Source organism: Scylla paramamosain, unplaced genomic scaffold (genome assembly GCF_035594125.1).
Source record: "Scylla paramamosain isolate STU-SP2022 unplaced genomic scaffold, ASM3559412v1 Contig45, whole genome shotgun sequence".
Classification (NCBI taxonomy): domain Eukaryota; kingdom Metazoa; phylum Arthropoda; class Malacostraca; order Decapoda; family Portunidae; genus Scylla; species Scylla paramamosain.
The window spans coordinates 620,905-641,395 of record NW_026973710.1 but is presented as its reverse complement, the minus strand read 5'-3'; the positions used below and the strand labels follow the sequence as shown (position 1 = coordinate 641,395).

General features: G+C 42.0%; 2 long non-coding RNA genes and 1 other non-coding gene across 6 annotated transcripts; 2 read left to right on the top strand and 1 right to left on the bottom strand.

Moving 5' to 3' along the window:
• Nucleotides 1–193: 193 nt before the first annotated feature.
• On the top strand, nucleotides 194–14,289 carry LOC135098102 (uncharacterized). Of its 3 annotated transcripts, XR_010266567.1 has the most exons (5): nucleotides 194–684; nucleotides 1,360–1,454; nucleotides 3,920–4,057; nucleotides 4,892–5,097; nucleotides 13,170–14,289. It is a non-coding gene; the product is annotated as an uncharacterized LOC135098102 (long non-coding RNA). The 3 variants fall into 3 exon arrangements; XR_010266568.1 differs by having other exon boundaries at nucleotides 194–1,454; nucleotides 4,895–5,097; XR_010266566.1 differs by having other exon boundaries at nucleotides 194–1,454.
• Nucleotides 9,097–19,956, bottom strand: LOC135098103 (uncharacterized). 2 transcript variants are annotated; one of them, XR_010266569.1, is made up of 4 exons: nucleotides 19,897–19,956; nucleotides 14,588–14,694; nucleotides 13,163–14,208; nucleotides 9,097–9,455 (listed from the first exon to the last, which is right to left on the bottom strand). It is a non-coding gene; the product is annotated as an uncharacterized LOC135098103 (long non-coding RNA). The 2 variants fall into 2 exon arrangements; XR_010266570.1 differs by lacking the exon at nucleotides 9,097–9,455 and adding an exon at nucleotides 12,497–12,851.
• Trnar-ucu (transfer RNA arginine (anticodon UCU)) lies at nucleotides 12,510–12,582 on the top strand. Its single transcript has one exon. It is a non-coding gene; the product is annotated as a tRNA-Arg (tRNA).
• Nucleotides 19,957–20,491: the final 535 nt, after the last annotated feature.

Sequence of the window (20,491 nt, the reverse complement as noted above, 5' to 3'; positions counted from 1 at the left end):
GCAGACAAAACGTATTACATCAAAATAACACATTATTGCATGAAACATAATTCATAAGTTCAGTACTTACATTTTGTACTAACATAGTTCTAAATCAAAATATGACACTCTAAATGACAGCGTGAGTGTAGTTACCCCAACGATGGTCACAGCACAACTGACATGTAACGGTCTTCACGCAAAGAAGTTGGTACATATTATGTTATGTCGTTATGACATTTAGCGCCTCTAGCGGTCAATTTTTTAACTACAATTATGACACTTTTGCCAAAAAATCTGCGTTTCAAGATGAATATGTCTATATGGATAACTCGAAAATCCATTTTTTTTTAGTTATGACGTTGTTGTCGCAAACGAGCGACATATGTTCCCTTATTTACCCATATGTTTGCACCCCAAGCTGACTAACCACTGCCCTGCCCACCAGACGGGGACTACCAGACTGTGGCTGACATGGTGGGTGGCGGTCGCTCCAGGACAGAGTCAACCACCAGTCACGAGGAAAGTTTGGACGAGGCCAGAAGTGCGTCATCCCACCACAGGTCACGGGGACAGGAACTGTTGGCCAGGCAGGGTCACCGTCCCTCCCACGGCGACCCGGATTATAGCTACGCTCACCCTGTGAAGAAGCAGTGCCTTCCCCCACCCCTCCACTGTCCTCCACTGACAGCAACAGGTGTATGAGTTAGTGATAGTGAGGTCACTGACAGACAGACTCGCCAAATTGTTCATTAGTAAAAGTTCCGTGGCCACTAAGTTTGTAATTTGCCTCTGTGTCTATTTTTCCAGCCTTTTTATTCATTGATGTACACTTTTGCCTTTCACTGCTTCCTCCTTTAATCCATTCTATATCTTTATATATTTACATGGAAAGATATGTTTGCATTATTTGAACATTCTCTCTCTCTCTCTCTCTCTCTCTCTCTCTCTCTCTCTCTCTCTCTCTCTCTCTCTCTCTCTCTCTCTCTCTCTCTCTCTCTCTCTCTCTCTCTAATATTGAGGTTCATCTCTTGTCCATAACAAAAGGGCATTTCTGTCTGGTTCCTCAGGTTGGTTGACTAACCCTAAAGCTGCAGGGGTTTTCACACATTTCTCCATTTCATATGTCACTACTCCTATGTGGAAAGATGTGTGTTATTTAGGAAGCTCTCTTCTATCCGAGTTTCTTTTAATCTTTATCATCATGTGTCAAGTCATCCAGTTCTGGCACTATCTTAGTGGTTGTTCTTTGTATTCTTTCAAATCTCTACATGAAACATCACTGAATTAATTAAGCTTAGCAGAAATTATGTGATGTGCCCTACTGATGCTGGTGTGAAGGTGAGGTGTTTGTAGTGAGCCGTGTGATGCCTTCCCCAGTGCTGAATATGGAGAGGGCAGCCAGACCACGTACAGGCGACGCCACACACTGGAGTTTTTTGAAGTGGAGTGCGACCACTCTTCCATCAAGCAAGGTTAGTGTATGGAACAGCCTGTACAGTGTGGATGGACGAATGGATATTGGGATGCATGTACAGGTGGGGTATACTGTATGTTCATGTGTGGTTCAAATTCACAAATAGTTTTAAATTGATAGATGCTCTCACACACTGGTTGGTCTACAGCAGTGGTTCCCAAACTTTTGCAGGCTGGCGCCCCCTTGGCTCCCCGGTGAATTCCTAGCGTACCCCCCCCCCACACACACAGACACATATGGAAACAAACACCTCTTTCTTGATATTTGGTATGCTGCAATTTGAAAAGAGAAAGGTTAAACACAAATGTGTATTTCACAAATAAAACCCAATTTAGTAAACCAATTTATTTTTTAGCAGTTTTAACTGTTTCAGCAACATGGAATGGTAAATAAACATTCCACCAGTAACCTTCATTGTCTCACACTTAATATTAATGGGATGGATGTGCTTGGTGCAGGGACATAAGCTTCTCAACATCAGGCTAGAACTCACTAAGAAGTCATAGATCCCCGCGGTCAGTAATTTTCAGTCGGTTTCTTTGCTTGGAAAGAAGCAAGGCGACTGCATTGAAGCCCCGTTCTACTAAATATGATGTTGGGAAGGCAATAAAGTACATCTTGACCTTGTTCCACAGCACTTGATAGCAGTCACAGATTTTTTTTTGTAACCAAAAATCTTCGGACTGCCGCCCCCCTACCGCCCCCTTCTTCCTCACCGCCCCATCTTTCCACCGCCCCCAGGGGGGCGGTACCGCCCACTTTGGGAACCACTGGTCTACAGTATGTACAAAATATTGTCAGCTGCAAGACCTTTTTTGGCCATTTCCTTACAGTTAGGGGTTGGCACCATGTACAAGTTTCTGTCCCTTGCATCTTCCTCAGTGCCTCCCGTCCTTTGTAGCTCTGCCACGTTTACATACCTCCATTTCACTGTCTTTCCCTCCATCTTCTTCCCTTGACTGTCTTTTCTCAAGCTCTTTCAATCAGGTCCTGGTCTTCTCTTCTTACTGTATGTTCATGCATGCTTCAAATTCACAGCATGATAGCCACAAGCATGGTAACACTAGTGGTGACTGATGCTCTCACTCCCTGATTGGTGGACAGTAATTGCAAGATATTGTTAACTGCAAGACCACAGGTGAATGAAAACAATTCAGATGAAGAGAACAAAACCATTATAGAGAAACTAGGAATGGACTGGCTTCTTCCTTCTTACACCTTTCCCAAGACATGAAGGAGACAGATCAGCAAGTTCCATGAGTGTCTGTGGCTTTGAATTATTTCATTCCTCCCTGATACCTGTCTGCAGTTTTGTGGTGTCCAGGCTGCCCTCCTCTACCTGTGCCTCTCAGTGATGGACCAGGTACTTGCAGTGGGGTTAAAGATCAGGGGAATGGGGTGGCCAGTCCTCTTATTTATGAGTCCAGCAGGCAGTTGTGATTTTTTGGTGCACATTTCAAATGGCCCAAGGAACAAGTCATGCAAAAACTCTAAATCATTGTTTTGATTTTATTTTTTTTTATTTCTAGTTGAAAACACTGAATTTCCTACACCATAATTAACTAAAGGAATCATTCCTTGTCCATGGCACACATGTTTACCATGACTACAGGACACAGACACAGTGGTCCAAGACACTTGTTGCCAGCTTGTCATACCCATTGTAGTTATTTCTTGGCTGGTGTACCAAAGCTTTTGATGTGTACAGGTAGTGAGGGATTTTTTGGGAGAATGGCATCTGTGAAAGTGAGGGAGGGATGTTGTGTAGGCAGCGGTGGGCCACTCTGGTAGACACGTGTGTGTGGGTGTTTTGTTCTCACAGTCCTCCTGCTGTTATTTGAGGATGGGTATCCTCTCAATGTTTCATAACATTTAGTATGCATCCTGATGCCTTGTGCCCTCACTCTGGCCTCTTCTTGTGTTAGTGTCCCCTCCCCAACACTTTGTCAGCCACTTCTGCACACATCTCCTAACACCTGTAATCCTTGCTGTTCCCTCCACTGCAGTCTGTCTTGTGTAAAGTCACAGTACTCCAGTGTGTCCTTCAGTTAATTCTTTTCTGCCATCCATTGCAAAGATAATGTAATCCATACCAGTGCACATCTGTTTAAATTATTGGAAAGAAATGAGATGATGCTTTTCAAAATGCTTTATCTGTAATTGAGAGATGAGTGTTGGTCAGTGGTTCTGGTGGATGGTCTCAACTTTGAGTGAGTTGCTGGATGCATGACACTGCTCTCAACAGTCACCAGGCTGCCACTGAGCAAACTTTTACAATTCTGTCATGAAGCATCAAACATTATTTTGGCACTTGCCATTTGTATTCCTGTATTGTTTTGATTGCAACTCCTAATTTTGTGATTTTGCCTGTGTTAAGCAGTTTTTTCTCTCTTCTTTCCATTTGCATAAAGATCATATATGAATTCTAAAACATGAAAAATAACAATAATACTCATAATGCAGTGGGAAGTGGACTGGCGCTGGTCCCTGTGTTGCACCGTCACCCAGACCAGCTGTCACCTGGCAGTACAGGCAGTGCCACGTAGTGTGTCACTCAGCCTGTTATGTACTGCCCTTGGCACAGTGTGTGATATCAGACTGGTGAGTATGGGTCTTGTCACTATTCAGTGCTGATACTGTGAGTCACCCCTCTCTCTGTGGTCATGGGTTTGCTGTGGGTAGTTCACTAAGTAGTGGCAGGGATGTGGAAACACTTGGTGACTACAGCTTATCTCCTATGTTTACTAAATGTGCAATATGACACTCCCATACAAGATCGCTATGGAACGTGTCACTTATGCTGCAGCCACTAAGAAACTGTTGCTCTGCACCACCCAAGCACACTGACTGTGGCAAGGTTAAAACTTGACAAAATGATAACTGTATTATTCCCAAACACTTATTGAAGCCACCACCGTCTGGCCTGTTTACTGACCTGTGTAGTCATTGTGTGGCCAGGACAGGCTGGCTGAAATGCTGCTGCAGTGTGATGGCATGCATCCCCCATAGGAGCAGTGGAGCTCTCCCACCACCATATGCAAAAAAAGGATTAAAATACATAAATATTTTACACTCCATTGACTTGGCAGGAGGTACATTAGATTTAAGCATTCAATGCTGTTCAGGTTAGAATCCCCAGCAAAAGTTGCTTTATCTCTACCAAAGACTATTAGATAATGTAGAATACATGATTATTGTAAGTTGTATATTCAGAAACATTATAGTCAAGTAAGGGCTTCAGTAGAAATATGTAAGTTTAGCTACACTTTTCAAAACAAGACAGGCAATGAACTGACCAGTGACAGCGTCGGTCAGTGGCCGTGTTACCATGTTCTTGTTTCCTCAGCTGGCAAAACTATTATTACAGACTTAGTGAAGCAGTGTCACATGATAGTCCCCTGCCAGGTAACCTACATTATTGCTTCCCTCCTACAGCAGGAGTGGAGCCTCTGGAGCAGCTGATGGCTGACCTGGAGCTGGAGAAGATGGTTCAGGATGCCAGCAAGACAGCTCTTTGACACTTCCAGTAGTGGTAGAAGCCTCCCATCACCACCCTCACTCCTCTGCCACTGCTGACCACAACACTGAGGCTGTATTCTTCAGGACCTGATTGTTGCTTGGACTTGAGGCTTCCCTGCTTGGTAACACTGTTCTTAAACACTGTGGGCTTTCACTGCAACAATCTCCAAGGTTTACAGAGATGAGATTTACAGAGGTTTACAGAGTCAGGTTCCCCCTGGATATTTTTATCACTAGTGGAAAATCCTTTTTTAAAGTATCATTAGAATCTTGAAAGTCCAGTAACTTCTACTTCATCCAGTTAAGTGTTATTAAGATACAACACCAAAGTGTTTGAGAATACAGAGCCACAGTTGGCTTAATGCTTTGATCTGTGGCTGAGTGTATGAACTGGTGTCCTGAGTTCTGCATCAGGCTGTTGGTACTTCACAGGGAGGTGGCAGCTACTGGGTGATGAAGGTTGAGGCTTCCAACTGTGCATACACCCCTCAGCTTCATGCAGGGAGGTGCACTATGGTGTTCTTGTCAAGCTTGCTAACACAAGTTGCTGTTGTTGTGTCCACACTTGCCTCATACAAGTAATAAGTGATTCTCAATGAGTGTTGTGTTGTGGTGGTGCAAGATGCTGCTGAGGCTGGAGTTTTGTCCCATTGTGTTGTTGGTTGGTTAACTTCCAAGGTGGAGCACATTCTGGCTCTCTTCCCTTTTGCAGAGATCAGCATTCTCGGAGTCTTCAGTGTTCACCACCAGCTTTGGCTTTCCTCTCCCTTCACTGACCATCCTGGCAAACTGGCCTTTAATTAACTTTGATATCCTCCACGACCAAGAGCAATCTGTGCAACACCCTACTTGTATTCCTGACCATCTTGGAGATATGCCCAACATTCTTGACCTTTACCTAACCTCTGATCCTCATGCTGTCACCTTATTTTCTCCATTGGGCTCCTCTGATCACAATCTCATATCTGTATCTTGTCCTGTCACTCCACTCCCTACTCAGGATCCCCCTAAGTGAAGGTGGCTCTGGCATTTTGCCTCTGATAATCAGAGGGAGCTGAGGAGGTATTACCATCTCTGTGTGCTGAGCGCATAACAGAGGTGATAGTGTCTGGCATGGAAGTGTAGATTCCTCACTCTTTTTCTTGACCTAAACCTTCCAAACCTTGGTTCAACACAGCTTGTTCTCGTGCTATACATGATAGAGAGGTGGCCCACAAAAGGTACTTGAGCCTTCCATCACCAGAATCTCATGCACTTTATATTTCTGCCCAGAACCATGCCAACTCTGTTCTCCAAAAATCTAAATCTTTAAAGATTTAGCTCCCTTCATGATTTCTTGCATCTAGCCAAAAAACGTCTCTAATAACTTTGCTTCTTCATCTTTCCCTCCTTTATTTAAACCTGATGGCATCACTGCCATCTCATCTATTTCTAAAGCTGACTATTTGCTCAAACCTTTGCTAAAAACTCTACCTTGGATGATTCAGGCCTTGTTCCTCCCTCTCCTCCACCCTCTGATTACTTCATACTACTTATTAAAATCCTTCACAGTGATATTCTCCATGCCCTCACTGGCCTAAACTCTTGGAAGGCTTATGGACCTGATGGGGTCCTTACTTTTGTTCTTCAAAACTGTACCTCCATGTTTGCACCTTGCCTAGTCAAAGTCTTTCAGCTCTGTCTATCAATATCTACCTTTTCTTCTTGCTGGAAGTTTGCTTACATTCAGCCTATTCCTAAAAAGGGTGACCATTCTAATCCCTCAAACTACCATTCTATTGCTTTAATTTCCTGCTTATCTAAAGTTTTTTAATCTGTCCTCAACAGGAAGATTCTTAAACATCTATCACTTCACAACCTTCTATCTGATCGCCAGTATGGGTTCCGTCAAGGCTGCTCTACTGGTGACCTCCCTTTCCTTACTGAATCTTGGTCATCCTCTTTTAAAAATTTTGGTGAAACTCTTGCTGTTGCCTTAGACATATCAAAAGCTTTTGATTGAATCTGGCACAAAGCTTTGATTTCCAAACTTCCTTCCTACGGCTTCTATCCTCTGTAACTTCATCCCAGGTTTCTTTTCTGACCGTTCTATTGCTGCTGTGGTAGAGGGTCACTGTTGTTCTAAATCTATTAACAGTGGTATTCCTCACGGTTCTGTCCTGTCACCCAAAACTTCTTGTCCTATCCACTCCTAAGCTGATGATACCACCCTGCACTTTTGCACATCTTTTCATAGACATCCAACCCTTCAGGAAGTAAATAGTTCACACTGGGAAGCTAGAGACCATCTGACTTCTGATTTTTCTAAAATTTCTGATTGAGGCAGAGCAAACTGGTATTGTTCAATGCCTTAAAAACTCAATTCCTCCATCTGTCAACTCAACACAGCCTTCCAGACAACTATCTTCTCTTCTTCAATGACACTCAGCTGTCCCCCCCTTCTACTTCAGTGACACTCAACTGTCCCCCCTTCTACACTGAACATCCCCAGTCTATCCTTTACTTATAATCTAAACTGGAAACTTCACATCTCATCTCTAGCTAGAACAGCTTCTATGAATTTAGCCATTCTGAGACATCTCTGCCAGTTTTTCTCACCCCCCAGCTACTAACTCTGTACTGGGCCTTTATCCGTCTATGTATGTAGGTTCCACTCATACCACTATTTTAGACAGGGTGGAATCAAAAGCTTTTTGTGTTATCAGCTCCTCTCCTCTTACTGACTGTGTTCAGCCTTTTTTTCATCACCACAATGTTGCATCTCTTGCCATCTTTTACTGCTGTTTTCATGCTGTTCTTCTGATCTTGCTAACTGCATGCCTCCCCTCCTCCTGCAGCCTTGCAGCACAAGACTTTCTTCTTTCTTTCATCCTTATTCTGTCCATCTCTCTAATGCAAGAATTAACCAGTATTCTCAATCATTCATCCTCTTCTCTGGTAAACTCGAACTCCCTGCCTGCTTCTGTATTTCCTTCTTCTTGTGACTTCAACTCTTTCAAGCAGGAGGTTTTAAGACACTTATCCTTCAGTTTTTGATGATTCTCTTGACATCTCTTTCAGGACTGGCCCCTTAGTGGGATCTTTTTTCCTCTTGTTTCCCTTGGCCAGTGACCCTTAAAAAAAAGTCATGTGTACAGTCCTTGCCTCACATCTCTTCTTGTAGTCTATTCTAGGAGTTATGAAGCAGTTGTAGCAAGTCTTAGCTATGAAATATGTCATAGCCAGGTCTTAAATCCACATGGGATGGTAAGACTGAGTCCACCCTGTCTTAGCAGCTTATGACAGATGCTCCTGCTGCCAAGATGGTCACTCACAACAACTCCAGCTCAGGAATTATTTACCCAGATAGGTTATATTGTATGAACTTATGACACAGAACTCATCAAAAGATACCATGTAGATCATGCAGGTATTCTCTTTGTCACCGATCTAGTAAGAGAAGCCTTGTAGAGTGACACAGAAAGGAGCAACCCACTTGCCTCTGAAATGAAGGTGACCATATAACACTTAGATATCTTTCTGCTGGGAAGATACAGTTGTGCAGCAGTGATGGCCTTGGGGATTGTTGACAGAGCCAGCCTTGCCACCAAACCACTTGAAAACTGTGTTTACATTGAGGCACTCCTATGGGATCATGTTTACCACATTTCACACGTTTCAAAGACTGAATTACATTGAGGCACTCCTACGGGATCATGTTTTACCACATTTCACACGTCTCAAAGACTGAATTACTATTTTACCCACTATTCAGTGTCTCTTCTTCCAGTACATAAAAACACAGGAAATATTTATAGAAGCTGTTAATTAGCAGTACTAAATGGCAGGTTTTGCTTCATCTTATAGTATTTGAAATGAAGTAGCACTACACATAGCAGACGGTGATGATTGACGGTGTGTCAAGTTACATGTCTTGCTATCCTGCTGTGTCCTTTTTCCTCATTTGCTCCTTGGACCTTTCCACTATACCCAAGGTGGTGTCAAGACACACTTTTGGAATCAGTATTTTAAATACCTGAGAGATGTATTCCTCAAAAAATAAGCCAAAGTAGCCTTCTGCTGCAGTTTTGCTGGGCAGCTGAAGTAACAGCATACAAATGAGGGTTAAACAAATTGTCCACTAATAATGTACTGCACAAATAAGGCATTTAATTACCATATTAATCAACTGTAATACAGACCATTCAAAAGTATGGCTCATATGCTAAATGTACATACAATGTTCATAGGTATGCACTGAAGAACAAAATTGAATACATGTTAACATGAATGAGTGGCAACAGTTATTCACCACTGGGTGATGTCATCTGTAAGATGGATGACTTCAAACACTGATGTCCACTGCTAAAACTTCACATGATGCACCCACAGCAACAATGAATCCAGAGGCCCTAGCAACACCAGCAGATGAGGGCTGGATGACTCTAACACTACTGCTGGTGGGTGGATGGCTGTGGTCCTCACAGAGAGCCAGACTCTCCTGGAAAGAGGGAAAAAAAGAAATACAGGGAGGGCTGCTTTTTTTTTTTCTTAATGTAGGAGGAACACCAAGGAAAAAAAAAAAAAACACTGAGATGCCAATCCCTGAGCAAGGTCCGAAGCAGTAGTCAAAAGTTGAAGCACAGGCATGTTGAAACCTCCCCTCTTGAAGGAATTCAAGTCACAGGAAGGTGGAAATACAGAAGGAGGCAGGGAGTTCCAGATTTTACCAGAGAAAGTGATGAATGATTGAGAATACTGGTTAACTCCTGCATTAGAGAGGTGGACAGAATAGGAGAGAGAGAAAAGAAAGTTTTGTGCAGTGAGGCCATAGGAGGAGTGGAAGGCATGCAGTTGGCAAGATCAGAAAAGCAGTTAGCATGAAAATAGTGGTAGAAGACAGCTAGAGATGTAACACTGTGGAGTTGAGAAAAGAGGCTGAAGACAGTCAGTTAGAGGAGAGGAGTTGATGAGATGAAAAGCTTTTGATTCCACCCTGTCTGGAAAAGCAGTATGAGTGGAACCACCCTAGTCATGTGAAGCATACTCCATACATGGATGGATAAGGTCCCAGTACAGAGTTAGCAGCTGGAAGGGTGAGAAAACTAGTGATGTCTCAGAACACCTAACTTCATAGCTGTTTTAGCTAGAGATGAGATGTGAAGTTTTCAGTTTAGATTGTAAGTAAAAGACAGGATGTTCAATGTAGAAAAGAGGGACAGTTGAGTGCCACTGAAGAAGAGGGGATACTTGTCTGGAAGGTTGTGTTAAGTTGATAAATGGAGGAATTAAGTTTTTGAGGTACTGAACAATACCAAGTTTGTTCTGCCCCAATCAGAAATTTTAGAGAGATTAGAAGTCAGGCATTCTGTGGCTTCCCTGTGTGAACTGAAGGGTTGGACATTTAGAGACATGGAAAAGTGCAGGGTGGTATCATCAGCTTCGGAGTGGATAGGACAAGAAGTTTGGTTTAGAAGATTATAGATGAATAATAGGAAGAGAGTGAGTGACAGGACAGAACGTTGAGGAACACCATTACTAATAGATTTAGAAGAACAATGACTGCCTACCACAGTAGCAATAGAACGGTCAGAAAGGAAACTTGAGATGAAGTTACAGAGAGAAGGATAGAAGCCATAGGAGGGTACTTTGGAAATCAAAGCTTTGTGCCAGACTCTATCAAAAGCTTTTGATATGTCCAAGGCAACAGCAAAAGTTTCACCAAAATCTCTAAAAGAGGATGACCAAGACTCAGTAAGGAAAGCCAAAGTATCACCAGTATAGCAGCCTTGACAGAACCCATACTGGTAATCAGATAGAAGGTTGTGAAGTGATAGATGTTTAAGAATCTTCCTGTTGAGGATAGATTAAAAAAACTTAAAATAGGCAGGAAATTAAAGCAATAGGATGGTAGTTTGAGGGATTAGAACACTCACCCTTCTTAGGAATTTTTTAGGAATGTAGGCAAACTTCCAACAAGAAGGAAAGGTAGATGTTGACAGACGTAGATGTTGACAGACAGAGTTGAAAAAGTTTGACTAAACAAGAGCAAGCACAGAGGTGCAGTTTCAGAGAATAATAGGAGGGACTCGTATAAGGTCCATAAGCCTTCTGAGGGTTTATGCCAGCGAAGGCATGAAGTAGTCAGAGGGTGGAAGAGAGGAAGGAACAAGGCCTACGGTAGTGTTTTTAACAAAGGTCTGAGCAAAGAGTTCAGCTTTAGAGATGGATGTGATAGTAGTGCCATCTGGCTGAAACAAAGGAGGGAAAAAAAGAAAAGTTATTGGAGATATCTTTGACTAGATGTGAGAAGTCACAAGGGGAGTTAGATCTTGAAAGACTGACACTTTCTATCAATGAAGAAGTTTTTGGCTAGTCAGAGAATACACTTGGCATGGTTTTTAGCAGAAATATAAAGCACACGAGATTCTGGTGATGGAAGGCTCGAGTAATTTTTTGTGGGCCACCTCTCTATCATGTATTGCACAAGAACAAGCGGTGTTAAACCAAGGTTTGGAAGGTTTAGGTCGAGAAAAACAGTGAGGAACGTACGCCTCCATGCCAGACACTATCACCTCTGTTATGCAATCAACACACAGACACGGGTCTCTGACAAGGAAGCAGTGGTCATTCCAAGGAAAATCAACAAAATACCTCCTCAGGTCCCCCAACTAGCCGAGACAAAATGCTAGAGGCACCTCCACTTATGGGGATCCTGAGGAGGGACTGGAGCGATAGGACAAGATACAGATATGAGATTGTGATCGGAGGAGCCCAACAGAGAAGAAAGGGTGACAGCATAAGCAGAAGGATTAGAGTAGAGGTCAGGAAAAGGTCAAGAATGTTGGGTGTATCTCCAAGATGGTAAGGAACACAAGTAGGGTGTTGTACCAATTGCTCTAGGTTGTGGAGGATAGCAAAGTTGAAGGCTAGTTCACCAGGATGGTCAGTGAAGGGAGAGGAAAGTCAAAGCTGGTGATTAATATTGAAGTCTCCAAGAATGGAGATCTCTGCAAAAGGGAAGAGAGACAGAATGTGCTCCACTATGGAAATTAAGTAGTCAAAAAATTTCTTATAGTCAGAGGAGTTAGGTGAGAGGTATACAGCACAGATAAATTTAGAGAGTGACTGTAGTCATAGCCAGATGGTGGAAAACTCAGAAGATTCAAGAGCGTGGGGCACGAAAGCAGGTTAAGTCATTGCGCACATAGACACAACATTCAACTTTGGACTGAATATGGAGACAGAAAGTTGGAGGGAACAGAAAATGGGTTACTGTCAGTTGCCTCAGACACCTGTGTTTCAGTGAGGAAAAGATGACGAGGTTTAGTAGAGGAGAGGTGGTATTCTACTGATCAAAAATTAGATCCAGGACCACAAATGTTACACAAGTTAATGAAGAAAAGATTATATATATATATATATATATATATATATATATATATATATATATATATATATATATATATATATATATATATATATATATATATATATATATATATATATATATATATATATATATATATATATATATATATATATATATATAACAGTCCCCATGGCGCAGTGGATAGCGCGCTGGACTTCTAATCCAGAGGCCGCGGGTTCGAATCCCGCTGGGGATGAAACATTTGGTCGGTCTTGGAGAGGCGCCTCCTGTAGGCTTCCTCGTCCTTGACCTGACCCCGGGGCTCTTCACGGGTCACGGTGATTTTGGGAGCCGCCGTGGTACAGTGGAACCGCGCGCGCTTTGGGGGCCAAGTGGTCATCAGGCGCACGGGTTCAAATCCTGGCTACGGTCCGAGGGTAGGAAGGGCATCCACTCAGGGTAACGGTTCCCAAATGCCAAATCCAAAAGTCCTTCATCAGGAGGCACCGTCTCAGCCCTAACAGACTAGGGAAAACTAGACGTAAAAAAAAATATATATATATATATATATATATATATATATATATATATATATATATATATATATATATAATCAATTTATTCATGTTTATGTCTGTTACATAGTTGTGCTGGGTTAATAATTATTCATGTGTGCAGATATCTAAACTCAGGAATCTGAGTGGTTGCCCTGCTGGCCCCATGAAAGCTGGTGCTTTACCAAATTTGGTTGTTGTGACATTTACACTACTGTACTTTAAGTTAAGAATGGTAGTAATTTTCAAAATGTAATTTTTTTTTTTTTGTTCTTTACTTACTTGTCAGGGACTGGCAGTTCTGCAAACAGCTGTTAGTGACAGTGTCCGCAGGACAACAGTGTAGGTGGTGTCCTCTGGAGGTCCTTCACCTGCATGGAACTAAGTCCACCTGTTGTAATACTTGAATGCGTAAGTGCTCATCTTGAAGATTTTAATTACTGCAGTGGTCACCATCTCAGACCTGACTGCCACAGGTACTTACTGTACACACTGCTATCTATAATCCAGTGCTTAGCAGTTTCTTAGTTATGGTTATCAACTATCTGGATAAATTTTACACAGCAACATTAAATTACAACATGTACACAACAGCAAACTTTGGAGGGGTTTTAAGCATTGCTACCATCAGTCCGACCTAGCTAACCAACCTAACAACCTACCCTAACCTAACTCTTCCTCAACAATGTAGAACATATATTTAACCTCAACAATGAAGAACATGTTTAAAATGATTTTCTTTTTTCTAGAAGTTTGGATCCCAAAGGGTGAGCAGAAAGAAAATTTTTATCTCCCATTATGCAACAAAGTCATTTAGGGAATTTGGTCATATTACTTAAAGCAGTGTCCAAAACATTAGTTAACTAAATTCCATATGCAATTTACAGTTTGGTCAAGATAAAATAATAAGCAAATATGCTAATGGGCTAATTTTTACTCCCACCAGTTTTCTAATGTGGATGAAACTATTTATTTCTCGTATTTTTTGGCCTGTTTTGAATCAATATGGTTCTTGTTTTTATGGAAATCATTAGCCATTATTTTTTACTCCCTGGAATACTATGATGATTGGTGGCTGTGGGCACATAACAGTTTATAAACAATGTCTCATGGCATTCTTGGTGATAACACAAAGCCTTCCTGTGATTGGCTGCCTTGCGTGTTACATTGAATCAGTGACATATCGCCTCCGGCAGCCAGTGAGCACTCTCAGATGCATCCTGATGCATCCTCTCCTCTGGGCAGCAATGACTGCTGCCACTGCTGCTGCTTGATCAAGGAGTGAGGATCCACACTTCCAGATTCTAACAATGCAACACCAGACATCTCTGTAAAGGATTGACATTGATGATTGACAAATTTAAAACCTTTTGAGTGAATGAAATGCAATAAAACTCAAGTGAAGACGTGATCATCTTTATATTTGACCTTATAACTCTCCTTAACAAATGTTCCTTTGTCAAAATCTTAAATTACTGAAAGACATGTGATGGGAATATAGAAAAATGGGTATGTAAAATATTCAGGAAGTATAAAAACATGAAAGCACAAGATCTTCCCATTGAATTTATCTGAGTATGTTATGTTAACTTATGAAGTAATGTGCCTCCAGCCTGCCATTACCATTAACTTATGAAACTAATGTGCCACCAGCCTGCCATTATCATTACCTCAATATCTTGTCTAACTTTACCTATATTAACTTACACAAGTCTATTTGCCTTGGATTTTCAAGCTTGGAATCTGGAACAACATTTCCTCCTATCCTCCAGACTGTGCTGGTGATGCGCACTGGTGGCGGTGGTGGTGGTGTGCTGTGAGGGAAGAGAATGGTTTTAGACCAGTAATATATGGAAGAAAAACATGGGCACTAAACAGATGAGAGGATACTGGAAAGAAGAGGACAATGTTGATGTGGATAATGGGGCTAAAGTGAAAAGGACGGCAGGAGTGGACTGCATTATGGAAGTGGTAAGGGGAAAAAAAAAAAAAATGGTTTGGATAGTAAGATTAGATCAGGGATCGATTAGAAAATGGAGAATACCAGTTGAGGGAAATGATCAAGAGAAATACTGAGATGAAGGGATAGAATTGCAAAGGGCAGAAATCACACGAAAATGCAAGGAACAAAATCACTGGAGGAGACTCGTACACGATGCCAACCCCTCACTCAGGAATACGGGCCAAAGGAAAAGAAATCAACACAACTATCCACACCAGCGAAGAGAATTATAACAGGGCTTTCAGAACACTCAAACTTCTTGCAGAGAACAATGATCGGCGGTTTTGAAATTAGAGAGAAAAAAAATCCTATTGTGAGAACAGAATTTTAGTTGCTCTTAAAACACTCCCATTTTTTTTTTTTTTTTTTACATGCAAGATAATGAAACAGTAGTTTTGTAAAACGTCAGCGGGAATTGCGCTACAAGGAGCGAAATTTGACCGAGACTGGCAAGAGTAACAGCCATCACAAGCCTGCCTGACGGCGCCTCGCTCATGCAGCCGCCTCAACCATTGAGATAGGAAGGTTGGAGTGGCCCTGAGCCGCGCGGGCAGTACTGGCAGGAGGAAGCCACCGCTCTCCCCCGTCCGCCATATTGATGTGGGAGCTGTCACTTACCAAGCATTTTTCTTGTACCCCTTTTTACACTGTTTACACTCATTTATAATATGCTCATTTATAATATGTCAAATGAAACTACTGTGTTACTGCTACCCATATATTGTATGCCAACATGTCCTTATAACTAGATATTATAGATTATATACATAATCACATTCCACTAAATAATACTAATTTGTTCATCGTGGTTCTACTTTTGACCCCTTTACGGGAAATCAGTCTTGCAGTAAACTGTCTGGCTGCATATCTGTACCTGACCTGCAGATAGGTCTCGGCTACAGCCTTGATTAGTAACAGGAGATGATTAGTGACAGGCTCACTGTCTAACATGTGTTGTGCCAGGCTGGAGAAGACAATCCTCTCCTGGAACTCAGACAGTACAAGTGTTACAATGTTGTGCCAAGCATGTGTTGACAGCTTTGCATATGGTTGGTCACTACACAGTAACACTTTCTCTCTGAATTTCCTTTCACACACAAGGCAAATGGCAACAACATCTCTGGATGGAAAAGAGAGGTGGCCTTTATTTTTAACTGAGATTAATCCGTGAGTCGCATCCGGATGATGGCTAAATAGAGCATTACAACACGACTCACAATTTAAAAATCTCTTAAGCTTTAAACTGACAAACCCGGCTATATAGCTAACGATTTTGTCAGAGTAAGGAGAAAGAACACAGGCAGAAGCTAAGCTTTTGCTGCCCACCTCAGATTCCTTGTTTTCATCAGTTACAACAGCCTCTAGAACTCTGCTTTTATGAAGGGAATGGTTGATGACACTGCTAGAAGGTACACTTGCATTAGGAGCCTCTAAATAGTGACTCGAGGCGGTGAGGATCGGGACAGACTCTAAAGGCATACAATTCCCACGACTTACTTCTTGTATTTCAGAGTGTGTCAACACCCTCTTGTAGGCAGCTAAGAACTGCCGAGCAGATGGATTGTTATTGAACCCTCCCTTACTTCTTATCATGCTGAAAAACAATTCAATATGGTCCTGACTCATCTTATAAGTTAAAAGATATTCTAAGACTGGTTTTGGAGAAGTAAGCAACATTTCATTAATCTTTTCAATACTTCCTATCTCAAACTATTTTCACTTACTAGGTTTTTTTGTTTCAATGCACTGATCACAGAACACAATTCGGCATTTTTTTTCTTGAGTCGTCTTGTTTTCTGATGCAACAGTTTAATTTTTTTTCTAGACTTCACGAGTTGTGTTTCTGTTTCTCCCAGCTTCCTCTTTAGCTGGGCTTTGGTTGGTGACTCACCTGAGTTTGTTTGCACAGGATTTTCCGGCACAGCTAAAGTAGAATGTCCACTATCTTGCGCTTCTTGTGGGGCAGGATCACAGAGAGGGCGAGATTTGGGAGGTTTCCTTTTGCTTGTTTTTTTCTGTAAGTGTGAAGGGAAAGCCTCAAATATGCTGGGAACAACACCATCTCGCAGCCTCACGTAACACAAGGACGTCCTGTCGAAATCATCAGGTCTAAAGTGCTTGGAGCAGAGCCGTGCCTGTTTGCCTGGGGTGTAGTTGTCTCTTCGTATAGCTGCAAGCCATTCCTTTCTTCTGCTCGGGTCCTTTGGTAGCCTGTAAACATGTTCCTAACACTGCGATCAAATAATCAAAGCGCCTATTTCCTGTGCGTCAGTCTTCATTATGAAAATCATGCACACTTCCTAGAACATCATATATATATAAATGAATATATAAATAACTTACTGGTGAAATGTAATGGATGGATCAGATTTTTTGTTCGCTTGTTCATTGCACCCAAATGCAACACAGGTAGTCGGCATTTCACACCACGCACGGAGCAACACTCCTGTCTTTACTCTCTCTATACGAGAGCTCTACTGAATTATTGACTGAGAGAGTATGTGTAGGTCGACTTGGGTCAAGACCTGACACTCCTTAATAAGCACCCTGACACAGGCTTAACTCGAGCTAACCTGACTCATCATAGCCCAACCCATACGGACCTGACTCTCCTTAGTAACTATGGGACCTCATCCCAACCCCAACATAAAAGAGGGGTCATACATACATTCCAACATAGCGAAATACTTCCATGACGTGTTTCATCTCTGCCCTGCAGTTGCTGCCTATCCTACGACAATATGGCCGCCTGACAGTTGGGTGGCTTCACCCAGGACGCCTCAAGGCCACTCCAACCTTCCTATCTCAATGGCCTCAACACCCAACACACTGGTGGTGGCGGTGGTGGAGGTGGGGTGAGATCAGAGGTGGGAGTGTTATCTGTTCAAAAGGTGATGCAGCAGTAATAGATATATAATAGTAATAGTAGATATGTAGTGATAGTAGATATAATAATAGACATGTTGTAGTAGGTATACGAATGTAATAGAACTACTAGTAATAGTGACAGTAATAGTATTTAGTAGTAGCAGTAGTAGTGATGATGGAGATGAGGGAATAAGGTACTAGTAACTGGGGGAAAGTCTTATTTTTCGTACAGCTGGGGAAGTGGACGAATAATGGTGAGAATAAAGGGAGAACATTGAGAGGAGAAAAAGAGGGCAAAAGAAGACGGGAATCCTACACCTGTAATATCGCAACAATATTCAGGCCAAGGGGACTATTTAGGATACACATTGAACGATCACTGCAGTCCAGAAAACATCCTTTAAAAATAAACAGGAGAGAGAGAGAGAGAGAGAGAGAGAGAGAGAGAGAGAGAGAGAGAGAGAGAGAGAGAGAGAGAGAGAGAGAGAGAGAGAGAGAGAGAGAATGGTAGTAAATTGAAAGGAGGAACGGATAATGGAGATGAGGAAATAAAAGAAAAGTTGACTCGAGGAAGGTAAATATTGATCTAAAAATGTAAAGTTGGGTGAAGAAATGGAGGGAATGGGAAAGACAGAAGGGATGAGCGAGTACTGTGGGACAGTCGTGTGTAAACACTGCGAGATGGAGAACTGTAAAGGAAATGGAGGAGGGAAAGTTTAATGACCAAGAGCACTTACACAAGCACGAGACAGAGAGAAATGGAGAACGAGGGTCACTGGATCGCTCGAAAGAAAAGGTTTTAAGGAACAAAGCAAAATAATCAGTTTGCGTTATCTAACAAAACCTTAAAAAAAAAGGTTCAAATTATGGATGTCTTGAACTATCTGCAGTAATAAAAAAAAATAAATAAACGAAAATCCTACTAACCTATATTTCGGCCTTTCAAAATAAGCAGACTGCTTGTTAAGACCAGCTCTCCAGTTGTGAACACTATTAAGAATCCCAAAAAAATTCATGACAACCCTGTTAAGGATTCCTTGTTATAGCTATCGACTCTTGTAAGGACAACTGAAAAACCCAATAGTCACCATTACAGCATCTCAAAGGTACAAAGACTTTAAAATTACCACTACGATACGGGACAACATTTGAAAACATTAAAACCTTAATAACTTCCACTACGGATGCTTATTATAACCATCACTATTCTCATAAAAAAAGTTATTGAAAACCCCAATACCTAACATTATAGCACTTAAAGGATACATCAATACTTACATTGCAATGAACCTAATAACATACTGTACACCATGTTACAGGTGCAGATTACCCCTTAAACTACCACTAACTCGCAAATTCCACTACAACCAGTCAAGTGGGTACAAAATGCTCGTTAAACTACCATTACTCAAAATAACACCACTGAAAACCCTTATATACTTCCCCTGTACAGCCTGTTAAAGATCTAGACTGCTTGTTAAACAACCACTAATTCGCAAATTCCACTCCAACCTGTCAAAATGTGTAGCACGCTTGATAAACGCACATGTAAAACACACCACTGAAAACCCTGATAACTTCCACTGCACACCCTGTTTTAAGAACAGAACACTTGATAAACTGTCGCTACTCGTAAAAACGCCATTAATTTTCCCTAGAGCTTGATAAAGGTGCCGAATTTTCGTTATTGAAACTACCATTACAAACTCCAACACATTGAACACAACTTTAACCAGGGCTGTTACAAAACATCTAGATAGCACACACACACACACACACCATCACCACCACGCACACCACACACGCCTTCACCACACTACCCACCATCACTGAAACCACCACACACACATACTACCTTCACCACCACTGTCACCATCGCCACCACTCACATGCTTCCTTTACCGACACTACCACGCAGTCATCACAACCACCACCACATCCTAAATCACCAGTGTTAGTTTAAATGCTATGTAAAGCCACTAACTTCACCATCACATGAACAGCCAGACAGGCACAGACAGACGAGAGGCAGACACGCTCAAGGACAAAAATAGAAACATTCAGACAAACATACATACTGATAGACAGACAGGGATAGACACAAAGAGAGAGACAGGAAGAACAAACGTAATCTTCGTAATCTTACCTCCGCCTGCTGGTCCTCGTCCACCGCCTTCCCTTGCTCAGATGTGAATGATGGACCTACCCAGTACCCACCCCTCCCTCACAGTTCACCTCTCCCTCTCCTCCTTGCCCTCCACCCCCTCCACTACCACCTCCTACTCGGATTATTATTGGTACACTACTACTGGTCTTTTCCTCCATCCCCTCCCCCCTTCCCCTCCTCCTCCTCCAACATACTTGTGTCTCTCTGTCTCCTTGCTCCGCTCCTCCTCCTCATCTATTAAACTACTACTCTTTTTCTTCCGTTTTTTTTTTCTTTCCCTCTACCCCTCTGTCTCTCTCCTGCTATTCAGATTATTATTACTGCTTCTCTTTTCCTCTTCCCTACCCCACGCCCCTCTCTCCTACTCCCCCATCCCTCCCTCCTCCTATATACTTGTCCATCCCTCTCCTCCTCTTTCTACTTTTACTATTATATTATTTAAAAATACCTATCTTTTCCTATTTTTTTTTTTAAGGGTTCAAGCTTGAGAAATTTAGGTTTAAAAAAGAGATAGGAAGAAATTGGTTCTTAAACTGAATGGTAGATGAGTGGAACGGACTCAGTAATCAAGTTA